This window comes from Pan troglodytes, chromosome 7 (genome assembly GCF_028858775.2).
Source record: "Pan troglodytes isolate AG18354 chromosome 7, NHGRI_mPanTro3-v2.0_pri, whole genome shotgun sequence".
Lineage (NCBI taxonomy): Eukaryota > Metazoa > Chordata > Mammalia > Primates > Hominidae > Pan > Pan troglodytes.
The window spans coordinates 112,960,160-112,986,575 of record NC_072405.2 but is presented as its reverse complement, the minus strand read 5'-3'; the positions used below and the strand labels follow the sequence as shown (position 1 = coordinate 112,986,575).

General features: G+C 46.8%; 1 non-coding gene across 2 annotated transcripts in view; it reads right to left on the bottom strand.

Annotated features, from left to right (window-relative positions):
• Positions 1–761: 761 nt before the first annotated feature.
• The window catches only part of LOC104007708 (uncharacterized), a 73,877-nt gene continuing 48,222 nt past the window's right edge, over positions 762–26,416 (bottom strand). For both annotated transcript variants that reach the window (XR_008536798.2, XR_001720348.4), the window contains 3 exons: positions 17,934–18,029; positions 2,898–3,026; positions 762–1,451 (listed from right to left, as the gene is read on the bottom strand). This is a non-coding gene — a transcript (uncharacterized LOC104007708). The remainder of the gene's footprint in view (positions 1,452–2,897; positions 3,027–17,933; positions 18,030–26,416) is intronic.

Sequence of the window (26,416 nt, the reverse complement as noted above, 5' to 3'; positions counted from 1 at the left end):
CAGCCTGGGCAATGTGGTGAAACCCTGTCTCTACCGAAACACAGAAACACAGACACACAGACACACACACAGACACAGACACACACACACACAGACACACACACACACACACACACACACACAAATTAGCTGGGCATGGTGGTGCACGTCTGTGGTCCCAGCTACTCAAGAGGCTAAGGTGGGAGGATGGCTTGAGCCCAGGGGACAGAGGCTGCAGTAAGCGAAGATCACACCACTGCACTCCAGCCTAGGTGACAAAGCGAGATCCTGTCTCAATAATAATAATAATAATAATAATAAATAATCACTATGGCTGCTATGTGGAGAATGACCGAAGGGGTAAGGGCAGGAACGGGAGGCCCCTTAGACTGTTCCAGTGAGTCCAGGTGGGAGGTGGTTGTGGCTTGGGTGAGGGCTGGGGTCAGATTCTGGGGATATTTTGAAGGTGGAGCTAATGGGATTTGCTGTTGATCCTTCCAGGGGAGACAGCTGTGTAGCTGGCAGCGTTGTGCACGTGCGTGCAGCCGGCAGCATTTATCAATGAGGCAAACACCGTGCAGTGGCCTTGGAGCCACACACACCTGGAGCCACGCACACCTGGGTCTGGATCTCAACTCCACGCATCCTAGTTGCTCATCTCCAGCAGGCTACGTCTAACTCTCCCAGCCTCCATTTCTTATAAACTGGGGATAACGATTTTTATGTTATGAGATTACTGCGAAAATTAAGTGAGATAATGTAAAAGAAGGTCTGGCACAAAGTTAATTATGATGAGTTTAAATAATGTGGTTTCCTGTGAGTCCTGGATATAGAGCAGAGATCAGTGGGGGGAGGGACGAATGAGCGAAGGGTCCCTGCAGGGGAGGCTGGGATCCTGCAGGAGGCACTTGCCAGAGCTGGGGGCAGTCAAGACGACCCAGGAGGGCAGTGGTGGGGAGACGGTGAGAGTCCAGGGCCCACTTGCCTTCCCAAGTGAGGATGGGGAATTCCAAAGCCCAGGAAGATGGGGGTGGGGCGACCTTTAGAGAAAAGACAGTCAGAAGGGAATTCCTTGGATAAAGGCGGAGATGTGGAAAATGGGAACGCCACCAAAATCTAGAGAGGATGAGGTCATCCCAGCTGAAGCCAATCAAAACTCTCCCTGGAGCAGGCAAAAAATAAATAAATAAATAAATGGAAGGGTTTTAGTAGGCCAGAAACTGGAGATTTCTAGCAGCTGCCAAGAAAGGAAGCAAGCCCTGGGCCCAGAGCCCATAAGCCCTGGGAGGCCCCACCCTGGCTAGAAAAAGAGACTGGTGGGTGCTGGGGCGCAGCCCAGAAGACAAAAGGGGAGGGGAAGCCATCTGAGTCGTCTGGGGGTGGTGATGGGGCGCGCTCCTGGAAAAGCCATTAGATCCTCGTCGGAGGCGGCCAGCAGAGCTCTGTGTCTCACTGCTCTGTAGGCGTTTTTCCTTAAGAAAGACAAGAAACAAGATTAGTATTCCTTCAATCAGAACTGTTCTACTCATTTATACTTAGGATGCTTTCCCAATAAACCAGGGCCTAGCCAGGAGTTTAAACCGAGGGTCTGCCCTTCTTACCTAACTAGAGAGAGTGCTGGGATTTAATAAATGTGGGTTCAAATCCCGCTTGATTGTGGGCAGGGGGCTTGACCCCGGAGTGCTATGACATGGAGATCACACTTGATTGTGGGCAGGGTCTTGACCCCAGAGTGCTGTGACATGGGGATCACACTTGATTGTGGGCAGGGGGTTTGACCCCTGAATGCTGTGACATGGAGATCGCACTTGATTGTGGGCAGGGGGCTTGACCCCTGAATGCTGTGACATGGAGATCGCACTTGATTGTGGGCAGGGGGCTTGACCTCGGAGTGCTGTGACATGGAGATCGCACTCACTCGCATGTGTTTGGGGGTGGCTGGCTTCTCCCCTCCACCCCCAGGGTGTTAGAGAATTGAAGGAGACATAACGACCGTGAGAGTGGACACTTGGGCACACTGACCATTCTTTCCCGTGTCAGGAAAGTCACAGGCGCTGGCTTCCAGGAGTAGGAGTGGAGGGTCTGGAATAGTGCCCCTGGTCCCAAGGCAGGGGTGTGACCCTTCTTCAGTGTCCTGCAGTTCAGACTCCCTCCCCCTGTGGTTCCACCATCTGTTCCCACTTCTCCAAGGCCCCATATAAATGGCATAGAGCCCTCAGGAGGGGAGGCATCCTTTTCCCAGACTCCCAGACCCCATGTGGTCCAGGGTGCCGACGTCGGCCAGAAGCAGCCGCGGCGGAGCTTTTCTGGTAACCTCTTCCTAGAAGCATCCACCTCCGGGAAGGACAACAGCGGGACTGGGGCCAAGTCCAGCAGCTGCTCCACGCCTGCCTGGCCTGGGAGGTTTCCTGTGTGTCTACTCAGCCTGTCCAGATCCAGGGCAGTCGGGGCAGGCGATGGCTGGCTTGCCACTCCCCTCCCCTCCTTGTCACCACCCTCTCCAGGAAGCCAAACCACTTTAACTGCTGACCCCCAGCACCACGGATGCCCTGAGCCTGCTTCTCCAGGCAAGAAGGGAATGGGAGTGCCTCCCCTCCCCGCCCCACTCACCTGCTCTAACAGTGCTTCCTCTATGTATCACAGGCTTCAAAGCCATCTGAGTCTTGTTTCTAAGTAATTTAGCAGAGGACAGACGCTCCCTCCCCTGGTCCCCTCTCAGAGTTTTTGAGGCCAACGTGTCATAGAATTTTAGAGCAGACACAGGGATCTCCCAACCCAGCCTAGCACCTCTTAATGAGAGGTTTTGGGGGCCAGGAACTGTGCTCAGTGCTTCACAGGCATTAATTCCAACAACTGCATGGGGAGACAGTATTATTTAGCTTTATTTTCCAGATGTGACATGGACATAAGCAACTCACCTAAAGTCACACAGCTACTAGGATCAGAGCCTGTGCAGGAAGTCAGGTCTTGTGACTTCAGAACCCACCTCTTGGCCACCATCTTCCACTTCTCAAAGCACATTCCATGGGTCATTCATTCCTCAAGGTCTGTAGCAATGAAACAGACGTGTGGTCAAGCATGCTCGGGAAGAACTCTGTCTTCAATCTCACCCTTGAGGAGTCTTGGAGCATACCGACAGTTTAAAAACTCTGCGAAGTCCTGCAGTGAGTCAATGTTTCATTTTCTTTAACCCAGTGTTTCCTGACTTGTGTTTCCTGAACTTATTTTCACTTGGACCCCCTGCCCCCAACCCATCCTTTTAAAATAATATACTGTGAATATCCCAGAATGTGCTTTGGGAAACACCACGCAAGATTGCATTACTGTCTTGTTCGGCTGGTGTCTGACACATATTAGAACTCGATAAACATTGGTTCCATAAAACTAACAACATCGTCTGCATTTTAGGTGATCCTAACCCATTCCCCAGTGTTCCTTTTCTTAAGGAGTTCTTTAGTGGTGGAAGATACCCCAGATCCTGCAGATAACCCAACCCTGATGTCACCTCCCCACTGGAGGGAGTCTTCTTTTCTATGCTGGTCACATGGGAAGAAAATTCCATCTAAACACTTAATCAGGGCACCCCTATTTCAGACTCCCAGAGGTTTCTATTCCAAGGACAAAGGGAAGTTTCCAAGACAATTCCGTTCAGTATGGCTGCAGGAATATGGGTGTGGAAGAGGCTGTGAAAACCTCCGTACCTGTTCACCTTCTCCCAACCTGCCAAGCCTTCCCAGCAGGACAGCGCCAGACCCCTGAGCATCCCTCACCTCTGCCAGCACTCACCCCTACTTTTACCTTCCTTGGAGCCCTGCCCTATCATCCCTTCACTGTCCTCCTTTGATTTTGTATAACCCATCTAGCAGCCCCTCTTACTCCCGACCTCCCAGCGTGACTTGAACTCCATGCTAGTTGGATTCAGAGCTCCTCCACCCTGGCCTCCACCTCAGGGTCATCACAGGGACTGTGAGCACAGAGCAGAGCCAGGCCCCTGGAGACTCAGGTTCCACTGTTGTGGAGTGGGGCTCAGCCCTCCTGTGCTTTCAAATGCAACTTGGGTTAAGAAGCACTGATGCTCCCCATCACCCACTGCCCTGGTTCCCAGCTGTGCAGGCTCCAGCAGGCCTCTCCTCCCCACTCCTGGCTCCTGAGCACCACTGGAGAGGTCCTCGCACCTCACAGGACCAGCACCACTGTGAATCCAGTCTTCCCTCTCAGCATCACTGTGGCTGCCAGCGCGTGTACCACACTTGGTCTCATCGCCTCTGCCACTCACTGCTCTGGGCCTTCCTCTCTCTCCCCGCACTCCCTTCCTACCCGGGCCTAATGCTTGGCACCTAGTCTCCTACTTCTTGAAAAAAAAAAACATCAAGGCCATTGGGATCACATGATCTCCATCAAATTCCTGCTCCCTGCTGATTCTCCTCCCCCGACCCTCCCCCAACCCCTACTGCTTTCCTGTTAATTTTAGAAGCAGGCCAAAATCCAGGCCAAATCCCCCCAGCCGATGGAGTCAGGCTGCCAGGGTTCAAATCCCATTTCTATCACTTTCTGGCTATGTGATCTTGGGCAGATCTCTCTGGTTTTTTGGTTTGTTTTTGTTTTTCTGAGACAGAATTTTGCCCTTGTCACCCAGGCTGGAGTGCAATGGTGAGATCTTGGCTCACTGCAACCTCCGCCTCCTGGATTCAAGCGATTCTCCTGCCTCAGCCTCCCAAGTAGCTGGGATTACAGGTGCCTGCCACCATGCCCAGCTGATTTTTGTATTTTTAGTAGAGACGGAGTTTCACCTTGTTGGCCAGGCTAGTCTTGAACTCCTGATCTCAGGTGACACACCCGCCTTGGCCTCCCAAAGTGCTGGGATTACAGACATGAGCCACTGTGCCCAGCCAGATCTCTGTTTCTCTCAGTTTCCTCATCAGTGAAATGGGATAATGCTTGCCTTTATCACATGTTGCTGATGGAAGGATTAAATGGAGTAGCCATGTGGAGAGTTTGGCATAAACCTGAAACACAGCAAATGCCAACAAGGTTTGTTACTGCTGTGCCTGGTTCTGTCATGATGAAACCTCTCCTCATGTGGAATGTGCTTCTGGCACATTCCTCCAGCCAATAAAAACACACAGTCCCTCCTGTCCTCATAACCTCTTGAATCTACAATCCCAATTTCTCTTGTTCCTTCTCCTCCAAACTTCTCAAAAGTGTCTTTTATCTGAGAGCTCCTTTCTTTATCTCCCTGTCTCTCCTCAGTTCACTGAGATCTGGCTTCCGGCCCTACCATAGTTCAGCTTTGTCACGGTCACCAAGGTCCTTGCCAAGATCAAGAGGTGGACGTGGACCCTTCTCTGTTCCTGGCTTTCTGCCTGCTGCCTTTGTTGATCTTTTCCTCCTTTTTGAAATGGCGATGGCTTGGCTTCAAGGTTCCGCATCATTTGCCTGGCTTTCCTTGTGCTCCCCCCACCTTTCCTTCTCTGTCTCCTGACAGGGCTTCCCCAGGACTGCCACTGCTTCCCTGAGGTTGTCCTTAGCTCACGGGTCTCCACTGCCCTCACTCTTTTTCACGTGGTCTTAGCAGGTCTCATGGTTTCCACTTGAGGATTGATACCTGTTATGGACTGAACTGCACCCCTCCCAAATTCATATGTTGAAGCTCTAACCCCCAATGTGATTGTATTTGGAGACAGGGCCTTTAAGGAGGTAATTAAGGTTAAATGAAGTCACAAGATAGGGCCCTAATCCAATAAGTCTGGTATTCTTATAAGAAGACAAAGAGACACCAGAGATCTGTCTCTCTCTGTGTGCACACAGAGAAATGGTCATGTGAGGACACAGAGAGAATGAGGCTGTCTGCAAGCCAGGAAGAAAGGCCTCACCAGAATCAAACTTGATGGCATTTTGATCTTGGACTTCTAGTCTATGGAACTGTGAGAAAATAAATTTATGTTGTTTAAGCCACTCAGTGTGTGGTATCCTGTTACGGCAGCTCATGCTCATGAATACACTACCCAAGTATATTAGTTAGCTTTTGCTGTATTATAAAAACCATTCTAAAATTTAGTGGCTGAAAAGAACAACAATTTGGTCAGCCACTATGGCTCACCATCTGTAATCCCAACACCGAGAGACGGAGGCAGGAGGATCACTTGAGCCCAGGAGTTCAAGACCAGCCTAGGCATCATGGAGAGACCCCATCTCTACAAAAAATGAAGAAATTATCTGGGTGTGGTGGTGCACACTTGTAGTCCCAGCTACTCAAGAGGCTGAGGTAGGAGGATCACTCAAGCCTGGGAGGTCGAGGCTGTAGTGAGCCATGATTATGCCACTGCACTCCAGCCTGGACAACAGAGCAAGACCCCATTTCAAAAAAAAAGGAAGGAAGGAAGACAGAAAGAAAGAAAGAAAGAAAAGAAAGAGAGAGATAGAGAGAAAGAGAGAGAGAAAGCAAGCAAGCAAGTAAGAAAAAAAGAAAGAAAGAAAGAAAGAAAAAATAACAACCATTTATTTATTTAATTTTTTTTTAAGAGATGAAGTCTCACTTTGTCACCAAGGCTGGATTGAAGTTGCAGGATCACTACCACCTTGAATTCCTGAGTTTGAGCTATCCTCCCACCTCTGCCTCCCCAAGCAGCTGAGACTACAGGCCTATGCCATCATGCTAGCTAATTTTTAAATTTTTGTGTAGAGATAAGGTCTTGCCATCTTGTTCAGGCTAGTCTTGAACTTCTAGGCTTAACAATTCTCCCACCTCTGCCTCCTCAAGCAGCTGAGACTATAGGCATGTGCTATCATGCTAGCTAATTTTTAAATTTTTGTGTAGAGATAAGGTCTTGCTATCTTGTTCAGGCTGGTCTTGAACTTCTAGGCTCAAGCAATTCTCCCGTCTCAGCCTCCCAAAGTGTTGGGATTACAGGTGTGAGCCACTGTGCCTGATCCAACCATTTATTTAGCTCACCTTTGTGCAGATTAGCAATTTGGGCTAGGCTCAGCTGGGTGGTTCTTCTGGCCTTGGCCAGGCTTACTTATGTGTCTGTGGTCAGCTGCTAGGTTGTCTGGACACTGATACTGGTTGGTCATAGTGGCCTCAGCTGGGATGGCTCACTTCTGCTTCCTATAGTCTCTCATTCTCCCAAGGGCAGGCTGGGGCTTGTTTTCATGGCTGGGGAGGAAGGTTCTAAAACATCAAGCAGAATGGGGATTTAAAAAGAAAAGCCTCAAACTAAAGGCAGAGACCTAGTCCTTTCCATTCACATCTGGGATTCTGGTAGTTGACTTGTCAATATTAAGACACCTTGGAAAATGAACTAGGAATATATAATAATAATTAAATAAGTAAACTCTGAGAAGGCACCTACTGTTTTAAGGCATAGTGGACAGGACTTGATGGATATAGAAGGAAGAATAAGGGAAATAGGCCTCCTTCTGGGTATCTGGTTTGGTAGACAGGGTGGAGAGTGGAAATAATTTGCTGAGCAAATTATTTGCTCAAGCCTGGGCTCCCCAAGCTTGACCAGATTTGGATACCCTTCCAAGTCACTTCCCCAGGCATAGGGTCTTATATGCTTGATACTGTTCAAGGAACTTTGCACACACAGAACACTGAGATGCTTAAGAGGATGCCACTGGAGCCAGACTTCCTGAATTTGAACTCTGATTCCGCCACTAACACAGAGAATGTCAGTGCATTCTGCATCTCAGGGTTGCTCACCTGTAAAAGAGGAAGAATAATGGCCCTTACTCCAGTGGGTTGTTGTGAAGATTAAACGAAATAATACATGAAAGCCACATAGAAGTGCTTGGCTCAGAAAGTGCCCTATAAATATCTGCTATTGTCATTATTGTCTCATTAATTCTCACAACCCACCCATGAGGTAGGCACTTCTATCTCCATTTTCCAGTTGAGGAAACTGAGGCTTGGAAGGGTTAAATAATTACTATGCATGGCTAGTAGGTGGATAAGCTGGACTTTGGACCCTGGCAATCATAACTCCAGAACCTATCATCTTACCTGACACTTCCTCCATATTCCCTCATTTGCCATTCTCCAAAAGGAAGAGAGCACAGTTGGGGTTGAAAAGAATGAGTCAGGTTTTAGGAGTAGATTTGAACTTGCCTCTAGGACATCCAAGTAGAGACTTCTGGGCAGCAGTTGCACTTGTTCTTGGAGTATAGAAATCAAGACATTGTACTCATAGTATAGGCAGGGAGTCCTCAGCAGACAGAGGGAGATTTAATCTATGGATGGATAAGATCACTCGGGGAGGCCAGGCGCGATGGCTCATGCCTGTAATCTCAGTACTTTGGGAGGCCGAGGTGGGCAGATTGCTTGAGGTCAGGAGTTCGAGACCAGCCTGACCAACATGGAGAAACCCCATCTCTACTAAAAATACAGAATTAGCCGGGCGTGGTGGCGCATGCCTGTAATCCCAGCTACTCGGGAGGCTGAGACAGGAGAATTGCTTGAACCTGGGAGGCGGAGGTCGTGGTGAGCTGAGATCACGCCATTGCACTCCAGCCTGGGCAACAAGAGCAAAACTCCGTCTCAAAAAAAAAGATCACTCAGGGAGATGGTGTAGCATGAGAGAAGGGGAGAGCCCAGGGCACTTTTAAGGAGTGGACAGTGGATGGAGGAAGGAGGAAAGGGATCCCATGAAGGAGTATGAGGAGGCTGAGCAGCCCAGGGAAGGGAAAGCAGGTTTTGCAGGGAGGGTGACCACACGTCTGAGTGTGCCTGGGAGTCTTGGCTTATGACAGTGAGCCTGGCATAATTATTCATTAGTGCCCCCTTTCACTTTAAACAGTGACCCAGTTTGGGAGATTAATCATATATTCCCTACTTAGAGGGTCAAGGAGGGGAAAGCTTCAGGGAGGAGGAAATATAAGCATAAAATCCCACTGAGAAAACAAGCAAGGTAAGAATGGAAACTGGTCCATTAGAATTAGATTTGGCAAACTGATGACCTTGAAGAGAGAAGTTTCGGTAGAAAAAGGTGGAAAACAGATTGGATCAAGCTGAAGTCTGACTAAGAGATAAGTAGAGATAACAAATGTTCATAAATCTTTTCAGAAGCCAGGCTGGGAGAAGAGAGGCAAGTGGACAGCTGCAGGGAAAGAAAGCCACTTCCCAGACGCCACCCAATGTGGAAGGGATTTTTGAGCATGTCCAGACCTGACAGGGAGGAAGCTACTGTATAGAGAAATTGACAGGCATTAAGCAGGGAATACTGACAGCTGAAAGTTCCTGGAGAGCCAGAAAGTACAGCCCAATTAGATGGAGAAGAGCTTTGAAGAAATAAAGTTGGAAATTTAAGAAATGTTGGGAAAAATCATCCCAAGAAGGTCAGTTTCTGGTCATGGAGGTGGCATCATCTTACAAATAGTTCCACCCAGGCCGGGATAGAACTTGGTCAACAATGCCTGGTCTTCCTCGTTTACCTCAGTGAGACTACTTACCCCTGAAAAATGCACATACCTACGTATGCATGATTTCCACACACTTGTAGGAGGTTCACAACTCCCTGAAGTCCAGAAAGCAGTCTCAAGCACAGTGAGGAAGCCCTGCCCTTTGGAGCACTTTTCTGCTCCTTGAGTGTCCCCACCCCAAAATCCATTCTCTCCAGCTCCTCAAGCTGATTGGTAACTCTTACAGTAGCCATTAAGGTGGCCCTGTCTTCGTTAAAAAAATTTTTTTTAATCTTATTTTTTTAAGCCATCTCCTACCAAAAAGACCCTTCTTCATTTTAAAAGACTTTCATAACTTGCTACAAATTCCACATTTGCAGATTACATTTTACCAATTGCATTCAAAATCAGCTTCTTCCAGATCCTTCAAGGGAGAGTTGAATACGATTAATTTGGTTTCTTAGTCCCGTTAGTGTGATTTCTCAAAGGTTCTTCCTGGGGTGGGGTGGGGTCCTGCTGGGGGTTTCCAGGAACCCCACGAGCTCCTGCTTGGGGTCTGGGCTCCCCAAGCTTGACTAGAAATGGACTCCCTTTCAAGCCACTGGCCTGGGCATAGGGCCTTACACACTTGGGGCTCCGAGCTGCTTGATGAGGGCCTGTTTTTAGGATGCTCCTTTCACCTCCCAGCTGTGTAGAGATTATCTGGTAAGAATTCTTTTCACTCTTTTTTTTTTTTTTTTTTGAGACAGAGTCTTGCTCTGTCACCCAGGCTGAAGTGCAGTGGCACGATCTCAGCTCATTGCAACCTCCGCCTCCCTAGTTTGAGCCATTCTCCTGCTTCAGCCTCCTGAATTGCTGAAACTACAGGTGCCCGCCACCATGCCTGGCTAATTTTTGTGTTTTTATTAGAGATGGGATTTTGCCACATTGGCCAGTCTGGTCTCGAACTCCTGGGCTCAAGCGATCCACCCACCTCAGCCTCCCAAAGTGCCGGGATTACAGGCGTGAGCCGTTGCAACCGGCTTCTCTTCACTTCTTACACTTTATCACTTAATGCATATTAATGAGATAGAACATGGCCTTCATTTATTTATTCAACAAATGTTTGTCAAGCCCAGGTACAGGGCCGGATACTGGAAAGGGAGAGGGGCTGACGCCTGCTCCCTGAGCTCAAGGCGTCTCTCAGAGGCAAAGCCCATCAGCAAAACAGATGGCAAAAAAAAAAAAAAAAACCCTCACCTAAATAATTTTGAGGAGTTGATGACATTTAGAAGCATTATCATTGGAATCTCCACGGAATTTTGGATTAAGACAGTGAAAAGCCTTTACAGCCTCCAAACAGTAGCTTCATTTCTGTAGCAATGGAGGCCTGTGTGAAGGCAGTGTGAGCGGGGGATGGGGAGGTCTTCTGAGGCCTGTTCCACAGATGAGGAATCACAGACAGAGACAGAGGCTGAGAGCCACCTTGAAGGCCAGCTCAGATCCTCTGCCTTCCAAACTGGAGGATGAAGAATCCAGGAGGAGATAGGAGAGTACAGGGAGAGAAAAAATAGCCTGGAGAAGAGTTGGAGAAATGGGGAAATAGTAGATGAAGTGACGTGGGTGGAATAGGCACCAGGCAGAGATGGAGCAGAATATTTGAATGAATGAAGACAGCCAGAGTGCCACTGACAAGATGAGAGAGAGTTCCCAGCTCTCGTAATTCTCAGTGCATGGGTGCCATGGCCCACAGGCAGATTCGAGGCCCTTGCCTGAAGGGCAGCCCCCGACAGCCCCACCAAGATCCCATCCTGACTCCTTTCCTTGACATCCCCCCACTTTCAGCACGTGTTTCAGTGAATCCTCCCACTCACCCAGGACTCATAGCCCTGACCTCTCTCTGACCTGCATTCCCAGGGGACACCTCCGCCAGGGCTCCCAGCCACCTTATTCATTTATTCAAAAATGTTCTTTCAACACCTATTACGTACTAGTAACTGCTGTGCCAGTCCCAGAGAGGACAACCAACAGCAAATGACATGGTCCCTGCCCTAGTGGGGTGGGAGACAACTAAAATAACTCGATCACAGTAAGGTATGAGGATGTCTTCCACTCTATGCCTGGGATAATAGCACCATCATCAATTGCAGTAGACCCAGCCAGAGTCCTGGGTCCCCTTGACCCCTCCTCTCCTACGTGACCACATGTCCAGGTGCTAAGAGTGCCTTGGATGTGTCCCCCTGCTTCTTTCTCCATGACCTCTGCCTGGACTCCTGGTCTGCACTCCCAAGCCCTCCTCCACATTACTGCCTGAGTTTCCTTCTAAAATGCAAACATAATCATGGTATTCTCAAGATTAAGAACTTCCCCAGGTCAGGCACAGTGGCTCACGTCTGTAACCCTAGCACTTTGGGAGGCTGAGTTAGGCAGATTGCTTGAGCCCAGGAGTTTGAGACCAGCCTGGGCAACATGGTGAAACCCCATCTCTAGTGAAAATACAAAAATTAGCCAGGCGTGGTGGTGTGCACCTGTGATCCCAGCTACTCGGGAGACTGAGGCAGAAGAATTGCTTGAGCCCAGGAGGTGGAGGTTGCAGTGAGCCGAGATGACCATCACAGCTCACTGCACCCTGGACCTTCTAGGCTCAAGCAATCTTCCTGCCTCAGCCTTCTGAGTAGCTGGAACCATAGGCATACACCATCATGCCTGGCTAATTTTTAAATTTTTTGTAGAGACGGGGTTTCACTGTGTTGCCCAAGCTCGTCCCGAACTCCTGGGCCCAAACTATCCTGCAAAAGTGCTGGGATTACAGGCTTGTGCCACCACACCTGGCCTGACCTATTTTACTAAAGAAGTTGAAGCCACACAGTGACTTGATCCAGCTTCCTCCTCAAAACAGACTCTCCCAGCTCCCTTGTATTTCTTCTTCCTGTCTATGTGGACTCAGAGATTTATCCTCCCCTTGTACTCTCTTTTGTTTTGTTTGTGTCTGTTTGCTTGTTTTGAGACAGAGTCTCACTCTGTTGCCCAGGCTGGAGTACAGTGGCATGATCATAGCTCACTGCAGCCTTGACCTCCTGGGCTCAAGTGATCCTCCCACCTTAGCCTCCTGAGTATCTGGGACCATAGGTGTGCACCACAATGCCCGGCTAATTTTAAAAAAAAAATTTTATAGAGATGGGGCTCTCACCATGTTGCCCAGGCTGGTCTTGAATTCCTGGGCTCAAGCGATCCTCCTGCCTCAGCCTCCCAAAGTGCTGGGGTTATAGCCATGAGCCACTGTGCCTGGCCCCCCATGTACTCTGAATGCTGTCTATTTCCTTGCTCCATTCATCTCCTTATTCATTTCTTTCTCTTTCCTCACATGTCATTCCTACTTATCTTAGTTTGGATTCCTCTAGAAGCAGACTCTGAGCCAAGGCCTTTATTGGGAGATAGGTGTAAGGGACAGAACGGTGTGCAGGGGGAGAGTGGGAAGGGAGTGATACAAGGAAGGAAAAGTCACTGAGAACAGGTACAGTTAGATGCCAGGCACTATGGTGAGCTACTGGAGCTGAATCCTGCAGAGCAAACTGGAAAACAACACCAAGCACATTCCCAGAAGTGTTCCCATGAAGGGTGAGGAGCCAGGGTATTCCTCTGTATTAGTCCGTGTTCCTCAGAGAAACAGACCAAAAGGAGATATGAGAGAGAGAGAGGGAATTGTTAGAGGAATTGGCTTATGTGATTATGGGGGCTGAGAAGTCCCACCACCTGCCATTTGCAAGCTGGAGAGCCAGGGGAGCTAGAGACATAATTCAGTCTGAGTCCAAAGGCCTGAGAATCAAGAGTGCCAACATCTGAGGGCAGGAGAAGATGGAGGTCCCAGCTTCAGAAGAGTGAGCTAATTTGCCCTTCCTCTGCCTATTTGTTCTATTGGGGGCCTCAGTGGATTGGATGGTGCCTGCCCACACTGGTGAGGGTGGAGCTTCTTCACCCAGTCTGCAGATTCAAATGTTAATCTCTTCCACAACCCCCTCACAGACACACCTAGAAATCATGTTTCACCAGCTATCTGGGCACCCCTTAGTCCAATCAAGTTGACATATATAATTAATCATTACATCCTCCTCCACACCCTCCAGGCATCGGAGAAGGGCTGCAGGGGACGGGGGGGTGTTAATTCCCAGCCACTCCCAGTCCTCCAGCTGCTTGCCAAAGTGGCTTCCATACCCTTAAACCAGTAGTTCTCGACTGGGGGTGATTTTGCTGTCCAGGGGACACTTGGCAATGTCTGGAGACATTTTTGTTGTCATAACTCAGTGTGTGTGGAGGCTGCTACTAGCATCTAGTGGGTAGAAGCCAGGGATGCTGCTAAACATCTTACAATGCATAAGACAGACTCCACCCCCACCTTTGGCCCAAGAATTATCTTTTTTTTCCCCCTTATCTTACTGCTCCATTCCAGTTGTAACCAAGAATTATCCTGTCCCAAATGTCAATAAAGCCAAGGTTGAGAAACCCCACCTTCAACAACATTGCAGGTGCTGGCAGCTGGCAGTCACTGACATGCCAGAAACCATAAGGGGATCCAGGAGAGTAAGGACAGCATCCGCTAGGGTGCTCAAGATTCTGGCCTAAAACCAGCGACAAAATTCTCTCCACCTCACTACCCCTCGAGCCCTCTCTTTCCTTCTACTCTCACATGACTAAAGAGCCCCCAACCCTCTGCCTCCATGTCTTAGCCACTCAATCCTAGCCACTGCAATCTGGCCTCCCTCATTGTGCCTCTGAACCCCACCCTTCCCCTGCCAAGATCACTAGTGAAGTCATCACTGCTAAATTGAATAAACACTTCTCAGAACCTGTTTTGCTTCACCACTAGTCTTTGAAACTCACCTTGCTGGCTTTGGGACACCCCACGGCGATTGCTCCGATAAGTGAAGACTAGCCACTGGCACCAGGGCCAGGGGAACTGGCAAGCATTTGGAAACTGTGGAACTTGAGCCCATGTAAATGCAGGGAATTAAGGCAGCCTCCATAAGTCAGAAGCTGACAAGCAATTCTAGAAAACATGTCCTGGAGGCAAAGCCAGGAGGCATTCCAGGGGCAAGCAGCAGCCTGGTGATGCCCCCAGGAGTGTGAGGTGTGCTACACCAGAGCTGAACCTGCCCAGTGCTACAGGCGTCTGGGACCTGACCAACAGGAGAGCTGCCCGGCTGAGGAAGTAGAACTGGTGCTGGTTCCAGAGTGTTCATGATGTGCTAGACACCAGTGCTGCAGAGATGAGCCTCACGGAGTGACAGTTGAGTAGAGAAAGCATTGAAGAAGGCAAGTGATGCGATTGTGTGAATGGGATGACAAAAGCATGTGGCACTAGGGCGGCAGAGGGAAGTCAAATAAAGCTTCCTGGAGTCGGTCACATAGGGACTGGGTTTTTTGGTTTTTGTTTTTTTTTTAAGACAGAGACTCGCTCTGTCGACCAGGCTGGAGAGCAGTGACGTGAGCTCAGCTCACTACAACCTCTGCCTCCTGGGTTCAAGCGATTCTCCTGTATCAGCCTCCTGAGTAGCTGGGACTACAGATGTGCACCACCACGCCCATTTAATTTTTTTGTATTCTGGTTTTTTTTTCTTTTTTGTTGAGACAGAGTCTCGCTCTGTCACCCAGGCAGGAGTGCAGTGGTACGATCATGGCTCACTGCAATCTCTGCCTCCCAGATTGAAGCGATTCTCGTGCCTCAGCCTCCCGAGCAGCTGAGATTACAGATGTGCGCCACCATGCTTGGCTAATTTTTTGTATTTTTAGTAGAGATGGGGTTTCACCATGTTGGCCAGGCTGGTCTTGAACTCCTGGCCTCAAGCAATCCACCCACCTCAGCCTCCCAAAGTGCTGGGATTACAGGCGTGAACCACCGTGCCTGGCAATTTTTTTTTGTATTCTTAGTAGAGACGGGGTTTCACCATGTTGGCCAGGCTGGTCTCGAACTCCTGACCTCAGGTGATCCACCCTCTTCAGCCTCCCAAACTGCTGGGATTATAGGCGTGAGCCACTGTGTGCAGCCAGGAACTGGGTTTTGAATGAAGAAACAGACCCCAAGCTGAAAGAAGAGCAAGCCATCAGAAGAGAGGACACCAGGTGCAAAGACTCAGCGCAAGGGCCATGGGAGAGTCCTTAGGTGTGACCAGAGGGATAGCTTGAGGAAGCGTCTGGGGTGGGCTGGGTAGCACCACAGGGGCAGGTCACCGAGGGCCTGGGATGCCCAGGCAAGGAGCCAGGAAGAGCTTGTGGAAACTGGTCATGATTTTTAAGCCCAGTGTGATCAGATGTGACCGGAGGCAGGTAAAAGGTAGCTTTGTCTGAACAGGTGAAGAAAATAAAGGCAGTCATGAAAGTATCAATCGTTTCTTCAGTAGATTTGTATTAAATGCTTACTCTGTGCTAGTCTGATTTAGACACTAGCAATACAGAGGTGGTAAACTAGATGAGGCTCTCTGCCCTCATGGAGCTTGTCGTGTGTGTGTGTGTGTGTGTGTGTGTGTGTGTGTGTGTGAATAAGATGAGAACAAATCTATAAAAAAATAAACAGGAAGATACCAGATGTTATGAAGGACTAGGGGAAGAACAAACAGAGTGACATGGTGGAGTCACCGGGGCTTCTGGAGGGCCAGTAGGGAGGGAAGCCCTCTTGTAGGCAGTGGTAGCTGAGCTGAGAACTCTGAAGAGAGTGAGCCACTCGTGAGGCTTGAGGGACAGAACCTTCCAGAGAGGAGGAAGAGTTCATGCAAAGGCCCTGGAAGGAGCTTGAGGAGGAGAAAGAAAGCCATGGAGGGTTGCCGTGGAAATCAAAGAGGGTGCTCTTGAGAGCAATTAGGAGTTCATTGACAGCCTTCGGTGACTGACTGGATATGAGGTGGAGGGACTTCCCATGTCCACTTCGGGAATGTGGGTGCCCCCACCCAGACAAGAGACAGCAGGATGAGCCCATCTGGGTAGAAGGGAATGGACTACGCAGTGGGCTGAACAGCAGTTTGTCCAGTTGGATAGGAGAAGACAAGTCCAAGACCTAACCTTCAGAAACTTGTGAATGTGACGTTATGTGGGAAAAGGGTCTTTGCAGATCTAATTAGCTTAAGGACCTTGAGATGAGGTCATCTTGGATTTAGGGTGGGCCCTAAATCCAATGACAGGTGTTCTTATGAGAGAAAGGCAGAGAGGGAGACTGGAGACACAGAGACACACAGGGGAGCCGACTGTGTGAAGATGGAGGCAGAGATGGGAGTTGTGCTGCCACAAGCCAAGGACAACTGCAATACCAGAGGCTGGGAAAGGCAAGGAGACATTCACCCCAAGAGCCTTCGGAGGCAGTGCAGCCCTGCTGACATCTTGATTTCAGCCTTAGGAGAATAAATTACTGTTGTTTTAAGTCACCAAGTTTGTGTTGATTTGTTACGGCAGCCACAGGATGCTAAAACAGACCACTCCATGATGAGTCTAGAGAGCCAGAAAAAGGAGTTAACTAGGCAAGTGGATGCATAGAAGTCCTCTTGGGAGAGCAGCCAGGGCAGTAGACAAAGTTCAGAAGCCATTTGAGCTTGCAGGTGGCCGTCTAAACCAGGGTCATTTTTGAGGGAGCACGATGCTAGTCAGAAAACCACCCTAGAAGCTCTCTCTCAGAAGCACAAAACAGAAAGCTTTCCAGATTCTTCTTTTAACAGATTTCACTCACGTATAGAACCAAACACCCACACTATCTAATCAATAAGATACAATGTTCATATCAGAGAATATGCTTATTTACATTTTAATGCCTCCTGATAAATTATATCTTGTCAGATTCTTTTCTTTTCTTTCTTTCTTTTTTTTTTTTTCAGGCAGTCTTGCTCTGTTCCCCAGGCTAGAGTACAGTGGTGTGATCTCGGCTGACTACAACCTCTGCCTCCTGGGTTCAAGTGATTCTCCTGTCTCAGCCTCCCAGATAGCTGGGATTTACAGACACACGCCACCACACCTGGCTAATTTTTGTATTTTTAGTAGAAACGGGGTTTCACCATGTTGGCCAGGCTGGTCTCGAACTCCTGACCTTAGGTGATCCACCAATCTTGGCCTCACAAAGTGCTGGGATTACAGGCGTGAGCCATCAGGCCTGGCTTCCCCTTCTCTTTTGAAGATTATTTTCTTAAGTCAGTAGTGATTGCACCTCCTTGCAACTCCGGCCTTATGTAAGGCCAGCCCATTTTATATCCAGCACAACTGAGAACGCGTAAAGAGAAAGGCTGGAGGAGAGGAAGTGCCAGAAACGATCTTTATTAGTTGACGGCATTGTGCGTTGTAAGTTTCTCCTGATGCCTCAGAGTGGGCTGAGGAAATGCTTCTGTTGCTCAGGCTGTATTTGCACCTCCTCTTTACAACTACTTTCAAAATGTGTCCACTCACAGATAGTGCGAGAGTGCCACCCACTCTTTGCACCTGGCCTGCCCTTAACATTTGCAGGACCCAGGGCAAGAGTACAAGTGGAGGCTCATGTTTCCTATGCCTAAGTGTTTACAAAGTATTAAACCACAACATGTTAAGTAGAATATATTTTGTCTACCTACCTTGACAATGACTTCCCAGTGCTTTAGAAGGCCAGGATCAACCTCAGAACTCTCAGGTTTCTTGGAATTAGGCACCAGAATGTAGAATGCAGCCAACTGGGATGGAAGGAAGAGAGGAAGATTTATTTTTCCTCTTTACCCTCTAGCTATTTGAGATTTTAAAAATCAATAGTGTTGTAGTGGAAGGTGTTGAGTTCCTGTCTACCACCTCTTCCCCACCTCTCCTTCCTTCTTTCAGATATCCATCAACCTCTGCATAGCCCACCACCTACTAGGGGGAAGCTGATTCTTATGCACCGACTTGGCTGTCAGAGGGAGTGTGGGTCCTGATTAGTTAAGCCATTCTCTGCATGTATGTTATCATTGTGCGCCCTGACTGGGGCATAAGACCCAAGCTGACCCAATCAAGCGTCTTCTCTTTCCTCATAGATGTGGACAAGATAATGCCAACTGTCTCTGGTAGCCATCTTGCAACCACAAAGGGCCCTAGTGGGGATGGTGGTGGGGGGGCAGACAAAGCTCTTACTGAGGATGGCAGAGCTGACAGACAAGAAGAATTTGGGCCCTTGATGCTGTCACAGGGTTCATTAAGAAGCCTACCCTGTGTCTGCATGGCCAGTTCACTCATTCCTTCATTCTACAAGTATTTATTGAATACCTACTATGTGCCAGGCCCTGTTTTACATGCTGGAATATAGCAGTAAATATAAACAGACAAAAATCCCCATCTTGTGGAACTTATGTTTTTGTGTGGAAAGAAAAAAGTGACAGACCATAAACATAACTAAAATAAGCAAGAATAATATGTCAGAAAGTTATACATGCTATGGAAAAATAAAAGCAGTTTGCTAGAATGGATTATCAAATACTAAATTCCTGTACGTATTGAGCATTCTTTTCAGTAATAAATCAAAACATCCCTTTTGGAAGTTGATAGTCCTTTAGTTTGCAATGTATAAGAATGCTTAATTTTGCACTGGTGCTAGGCTTCTACTCAGAAGCCTGTAATCCCAGCACTTTGGGCGGCCAAGGAGGGCGGATCACAAGGTCAGGAGTTTGAGACCAGCCTGACCAACATGGTGAAACCCCATCTCTACTAAAAAAATACAAAAATTAGCTGGGTGTGGTGGCGCACGCCTGTAATCCCAGCTACTCGGGAGGCTGAGGCAGGAGAATCGCTTAAACTGGGGAAGCGGAGGTTGCAGTGAGCTGAGATCACGCCACTGCCCTCCAGCCTGGGCGACAGAGACTCCATCTCAAAAAAAAAAAAAAAAAAAAAAAAAAAATTATGATGGAAATGGGAGGATTCCTAGGGATTGTGACTTAAAAAGGCATTTGTTTTTGGACAAGTGTGATAATCAAATTAATGAATCTTATGAACTGCCTACTAGTGTTGCAAAGGTATCAGATCCAAACAAAATAACAAAACAGCACACACACATACATACACACGCAGTGGTAGTCTTTGAAATCTGGATAACCAATGAGCTGGTGGTGAAAGTGAAACTATGCCATCACATGACACACATTTTAGAGATGCTCCTAAATTCTGGGATAAATTTGTCCAACTTCAGGCATCAGTTTGAAATGTACACAGAATTCCACATAAAAGCTATCAAAATAATTTCATGTTAGGACAAGAACACAGTGCATTAGGAGATAAAAATGCAAAATCTGTGGAAGCCAAATGTATATGATCATATTTAATTGTAAGGCCTGGAACTGCTAAGTTTATTGACAAATTGTGAGTCCTGATGCCAATGAAATGTGGTGAGGGATGATCACAGCAAAGTAAGCTAAATGATTGACAGGGCATCTCTGTTTTGTAACGTACTTCATCATTGAATTACAGAAATTGAATTTATTTACTTTGCTGTTGATATAAAGCACAATGAAGTGAAATGAGTCACTGCAAACTAGAAAATCTGGTGATACTATGAATTCTTGCATTCTTTTACTGTTGTCAGCCATGAGCCGGGTAAAGTCAATGAAGATATTTTACACTGCCAACCTTTGCAACTTGCACAGACAACTCGCTAATCACTCATGACATAGACTAGAAGTGAAGATTTGGGATAGGCATGGATGGACTGAGGCTCTGGATGGTAAATGTCTCCACAGTCAAGCTGTTACACCAGAGCTGTGTCCCCTCAATGCCACTGCATGCAGGGAAACTGTCACTCACCAGAATAGGTATGAAGATTTCAGACAAGTACTAAAGCTCATAAAATCGACAGTCATGTCACAAGCAGGCAACTAAATACCTGACCTTTTTTCTTGGCTGTGTGAAGAGATGGGCAATGTCTACAAAGGACTGCTGCTTCAAATAGAAGCTCAATGCCTTTTGACTAGAAAAGCTTTCATTCATTTAGTTCAGTTATAACAGAACTTCCTTTTTTCTTTTTCTTTTTTTTTTTTTTGAGACGGAGTTTTGCTCTGTCGCCCAGGCTGGAGTGCAGTGGTGTGATCTTGGCTCACTGCAACCTCCGCCTCCCGGGTTCAAGCGATTCTCCTGCCTCAGCCTCCGGAGTAGCTGGGGCTGCAGGCACATGCCACCACACCCGGTTAATTTTTTATATTTTTAGCAGAAACGGGGTTTCACCGTGTTAGCCAGGACAGTCTCGATCTCCTGACCTCGTGATCCGCCTGCCTTGGCCTCCCAAAGCGCTGGGATTACAGGCGTGAGCCCCTGTGCCCGGCCTACTTCCTTTTTCTTAGAAAACTTTCCCTTTGTGAGGCCAGGTGCAGTGGCTTATGTCTGTAATTGCAGCACTTTGGGAGGCCGAGGTGGGCAGATCACCTGAGGTCAGGAGTTCAAGACCAGCTGGGCCAACATGGTGAAACCCCGTCTCTACTAAAAATACAAAAATTAGCCGGGTGTGGGGCATGTGCCTGCAGTCCCAGCTACCTGGGAGGCTGAGGCAGGAGAATCGCTTGAACTCAGCAGGTGGAGGTTGCAGTGAGCCAAAATCATGCTACTGCACTCCAGCCTGGGCAACAGAACGAGACTCTGTCTCCAAAAAAAAAAAAAAAAAAAAAAGAGAGAGAAAACTTTTCCTTTGTGAGGTATTATGACTGAATGGGTCTGGCTTTGTAAATCAATCTACTTGCTCATCTAAACCCCTAGCTATACGGTTATGAGAAAGTAAAGGAGTACTCCCCACTCAAGACTAAGGGACCAAAAAGTGGGGCAAATCTGGTGCCACAGACTTTGAGTCAAGATTTTTTTTTTTCCATTGCCTGAAAGGCTTGGCTATTAACTCATCTGAAGATGTGTTGAAAACGACACTTAAGGCTGGGCGCGGTGGCTCACACCTGTAATCCCAGCATTTTGGGAGGCCAAGGCGGGCATATCACCTGACGTTAGGAGTTTGAGACCAGCCTGGCCAACATGGTGAAACCCCATCTCTACTAAAAATACAAAACTTAGCTGGGCGTGGTGGCATGCGCCTGTAATCCCAGCTACTCGGGAGGCTGAAGCAGGAGAATCACTTGTACCCAGGAGGCGGAGGTTGCGTTGAGCCTAGATCACGCCACTGCACTCCAGCCTGGGGGACAAGAGCAAGACTTCATCTCAAAAAAAAAAAAAGAAAGAAAGCAAAGGAAAAGACACTTAAAGGCTTAATAAAAAGGCTTCTATAAGTATTTTCCTTAAACTGGCAGCGGTTAAATATACAAGGAAACTTTTATTCCACCACTTTAGGACATCACCAAATAACTCTAGACCTTCAGACCAGATTCTGAAGATACCTGCAGATGGTTTCTTAAAACACTTTTTTTGTTTCTTTTCTGTTTTGTTTTTGAATACAGTAATTTACATTAGTTTATTCCACTTATATCATTTTAAATGGGAATTATTTCTCAGCAACTGAACCTATCAAAGAAGATGGTTAAACCTAGTAGCAGTCAACATTTATTAACACTTCCTTTGTGCACATATTGTGTTGGAAACACACATATTAACTCATTTAACCATCAATAACACTTTGATGCAGATATTACCTGCTAAATAAATAAATGTTAGTATTTCATTTTATAGATGATAAAACTTAGACACAAAAGGTTAAGCAACTTGCCCAAGTTGCACAGTTAGGAAAGCCAGGATTAAAACCCAGATAATTCTGGCATCCAAGTCCAAGCTTTTAACTATTATGCTATATATTTTAAATATGTAAATGTATGTAGGTATATGTGTGTGTATTTAAAATAAGTGCTACCTTAATACTGCTGCAAAAAATTACCACAAACTTAGTGGCTTAAAACAACACCACTTTAGGCACATATACACCATGGAATACTATGCAGCCATAAAAAAGCGTGAGTTCATGTCCTTTGCAGGGACATGGATGAAGCTAGAAACCACTATTCTCAGCGAACTATCACAAGGACAGAAAATCAAACACTGAATGTTCTCACTCATAGGTGGGAATTGAACAATGAGAACATCACACACCGGGGCCTATTGGGGGGTGGGGGGCTGGCGGGGGGGTAGCATTAGGAGAAATACCTAACGTAAATGACAAGTTGATGGGTGCAGCAAACCAACATGGCACATGTATACCTATGTAACAAACCTGCATGTTGTGCACATGTATCCCAGAACGTAAAGTATAATAACTTAAAAAAAAACCCACCATTTTATTGTGTTAGATTTCTGGAGGTCAGAAGTCTGAAATAGGTCTCACTGAGCTAAAATCAAGGTGTAGTCAAGGCTGTGTTCTCTCCGAAAGCTCTAGGGGAGAATCCGTTTCCTTGCCTTTTCCAGCTTCTAGAGATTGCCTGCATTTCTTGGCTGTTGGCCCCTTCCTCCATCTTCAAAGCCAGAAGGGTAGCATCTTCAGTTCTTTCTGACTCTGACTCTGACACTGACACTGTCTCTCCTGCCTCCATCTTTCATCTGTAAGACACTTGTGAGTACACTGGGGTCACCCAGAATAATCTCTTTATTTTAAGGTCAGTTGATTAGCAACCCTAATTCCATCTGCAACCTTAATTCCTCCCTGCCACGTGGCATAACATATTCACATGTTCCAAGGATTAAGGCATGGACATCTTTGTAGGGTCATTATTCCGCTTTCTACGATTTCCTCAGTTCAAAATTTAAAAATTACAAAACAGCCAGGCGCGGTGGCTCACACTTGTAATCCCAGCACTTTGGGAAGCCGAAGTGGGTGGATCACTTGAGCCCAAGAATTCAAGACCAGCCTGGGCAACATGGTAAAACCCCATCTCTACAAAAAATACAAAAATTAGCCAGGCGTGGTGGTGCACGCCTGTAGTGCCAGCTACTCAGGAGGCTGAGGTGAGAGAATCAATTGAGCTTGGGAGGTTGAGGCTACAGTGAGCCATGATCATGCCATTGCACTCCAGAGCCTGGGTGACAGGGTGAGACCCAATAAATAATTACAAAACAAAAAGGTATGGAGTGAAAAAATCTTCCTTCCGTGTCTACCTCCAAGTCACATAGTCTCTTTCCCCAGAAGCAGCTGATGTCATCTGCTGTGTCCTTCTAGATTTAAGAGTAAATATGTATAATTGTTTTATTTTATTTCCATTTGTACCTATACTATACACACAGCTCCACATCTTGCTGTTTCATTTAACAAACATGTCCTGGAGATCACTGGGTTGATACACAAAGATCTGTGTCATTGGGCCTCCTTTAAATCATATCATCTTTTTTAATATAAAGAAATCTATTTAAATGGAATTTTATAGTACTTTATAAGTGGAAAGCCAGTGTCACTCACCATAAATAGGAAGCTTAAAAATTACAATAAAAATAAGGCCAGGCATGGTGGCTTACAACTGTAATTTCAGCAGTTTGGGAGGCTGAGGTGGGCAGATCACGAGGTCAGGCATACAAGACCAGCCTGGCCAACATGGTGAAAACCCATCTCTACTAAAAATACAAAAATTAGCCGGGGGTGATGGCGCACACCTATAATCCCAACTACTAGGGAGGCTGAGGCACGAACATCAATTGAACCTGGGAGGCAGAGTTTGCAGTGAGCCAAGATGGTGCCACTGCTCTCTAGCCTGGGCGACAGAGTGAGACTCCGTCTCAAAAAAAAAAAAAAAAGACTAACATTTGTCTCAACCAGCATTATCCAACGGTGGTCTACAGAAAATAATTTGGTAGGACTTCAATGAGTAGTACTTGAAAAGGGGGTTCCATAATTAAGTGTTTGGGACACTTTGACTTAAATAGTTTTGTTTGCCACCAGCCCGCCCAGAGCATTTACTGTGCTCTTTGGCTAGAGCAATACACATGCAGATCATCTCAAGAATTTCATGGACCAGGCTTTCATGGCACCAGCCCAGATGAAACCTAATTAGGAAAGTGAAACTTTGCCTAAATCAGAAAATGCAGCTTTAGTCCATTTGGGTTGCTATAACAAAACACCATAGATTGGGTGGCTTAGAAACAATGGAAACTTGTTTCTCACAGTTCTCGGAGTCTGAGAAGCCCAAGATCAGGGCTCTGGCAGATTTGGTGTCTGGTGAGGGCCCACTTCCTAGACAGTTGCCTTTCACTGTAACCTCACACAGTGGAAGGGGCTAACTAGCTCTCTGGAGTATCTTTTACTAAGAGCACTAATTCTAATTACCAATCACCATGATCAAATCACCTCCCAAAAGCCCTACCTCCTAATACCATCACCTTGGGGACTAGGATTTTAACATATGAATTTGGGCACAAACACTCGGACCATGGTGATGCAGTCCCAAAGCTAAATACAGGGATAATTGAGATTATCTGCTTTTAAAAAATTGTTCATATGATGATAGCTTCCAGTTACCCAGCACCTATTTTGTGCTAGCATCTCATTGAATCTTATAACAACCCTGAAAACATCTTTTAAAAATCTCCATTAAAAAAATAACAATAAACCAATTAACAGCCAGGCGCGGTGGCTCACACCTATAATCCCAGCACTTTGGGAAGCCAAGGTGTCACCTGAGATCAGGAGCTCAAGATCAGCTTGGCCAACATGGTGAAACCCCATCTCTACTAAAAATACAAAAATTAGCCAGGCATGGTGATGCACGCCTATAGTCCCAATGACTCAGGAGGCTGAGGCAAGAGAATAACTCAAACCCGGGAGGCGGAGGTTGCAGTGAGCCGAGATCACGCCACTGCACTCCAGGCTGGGCGACAGAGCGAGACTCTGTCTCAATAAATAAATAAATAAATAAATAAATAAATAAATAAATAAATACAAATTAAGGATCAGAACAACTGAGTTCATTCATTCAACACATTTTTATTATTAAGAGCTTAAGTACTGTGCGCCTGTCTGACTCCTCACTGTCTCTGCAGCCCTTATGACCTCTGAATTAGGTTCCTGTAACCAAGAGTACACATTCCTGGAAAACAGGCAAACACAGCTCTACAGAGCCCCTAGCATAGCCTGGGAAACAGCGACATGGTGGCTAAGAGCTTGGGCTCTAGAGTCTGAATCTCTCAGAATCTCAGTTTTTCTACTGGAAAAACAGGGCTAGTGAGAATACCCTACATCACAAGGATGCTGTGGTGATCAAGCAAGAACATACAGAGAACATGCTTTGCACAGAGCCAAGCATACGGATGTACTCAACAAATGTCAACTTGAACTGCGGGTCAAGACATGAGAAACCCAAATATTCAGACTTTCTGTGAAAATACTCTTTGTCTCATCAATCTAAAACCACAGAGGGAGGAATGGAAGGAAAAAGGGAAATCAAACAATCAAAAAATCTGATTTTCTAACAAAATCAACTTGGGATTGCTAGTGGTGCTATGGAGTTAGCTTTGATGTAACGCAAGACTCCCCAGATGGAGGTTCCAGCTCACCAGCCCCAGGGAAGGAGAGAAGTCAGAGTTGCTCTCCCAAGGGGGAACGTTTCTGAACAGGAGCAAGGGCATTTAAAATGGCATACAGAATTTATAAAGCAAAAGAACCCTGATGCTAGAAATGAACTATCACAACTAATAGGAACTTAAGTTTATTCGCCTTTAAAGGTAAAAGTAAGTCTGGTTGACTTATTAGAACCAGACTGGGCAAACCCTAATAAAGGAATGGATGCAAGCAATGATGGTGACTTCAGCATGGATGGATCAGGCTGATATCATCTGAAGCCCCTGATCAATCTGAATTTCAAAGACTGAGTCTACCAGACACCATGTGCCTTCTGAGGTGACATGATGGAGACAACCCAGAACTGCCTATGGAGAATTCTTGCAAATAAATAAATAACCAAACCTGACTCAATTGAGTCTCTTCATTTTATGGTAAACACATGGGGAAATGGAACATGTTAACTATCATAAAGATGCATTTAGCCAAACCTAGAGTGAGGGAAACTATAGGACAAATGCCTTTGCTTTTCAACAAATACATGGCATGAAAACAGAGGTGGGTTGGGGAGGGGAAGCTGTTACAGATTTAACAAACATTTAAGAAATGCAAAAAAAAAAGCAAGAAAGAAAAAGAAATGAA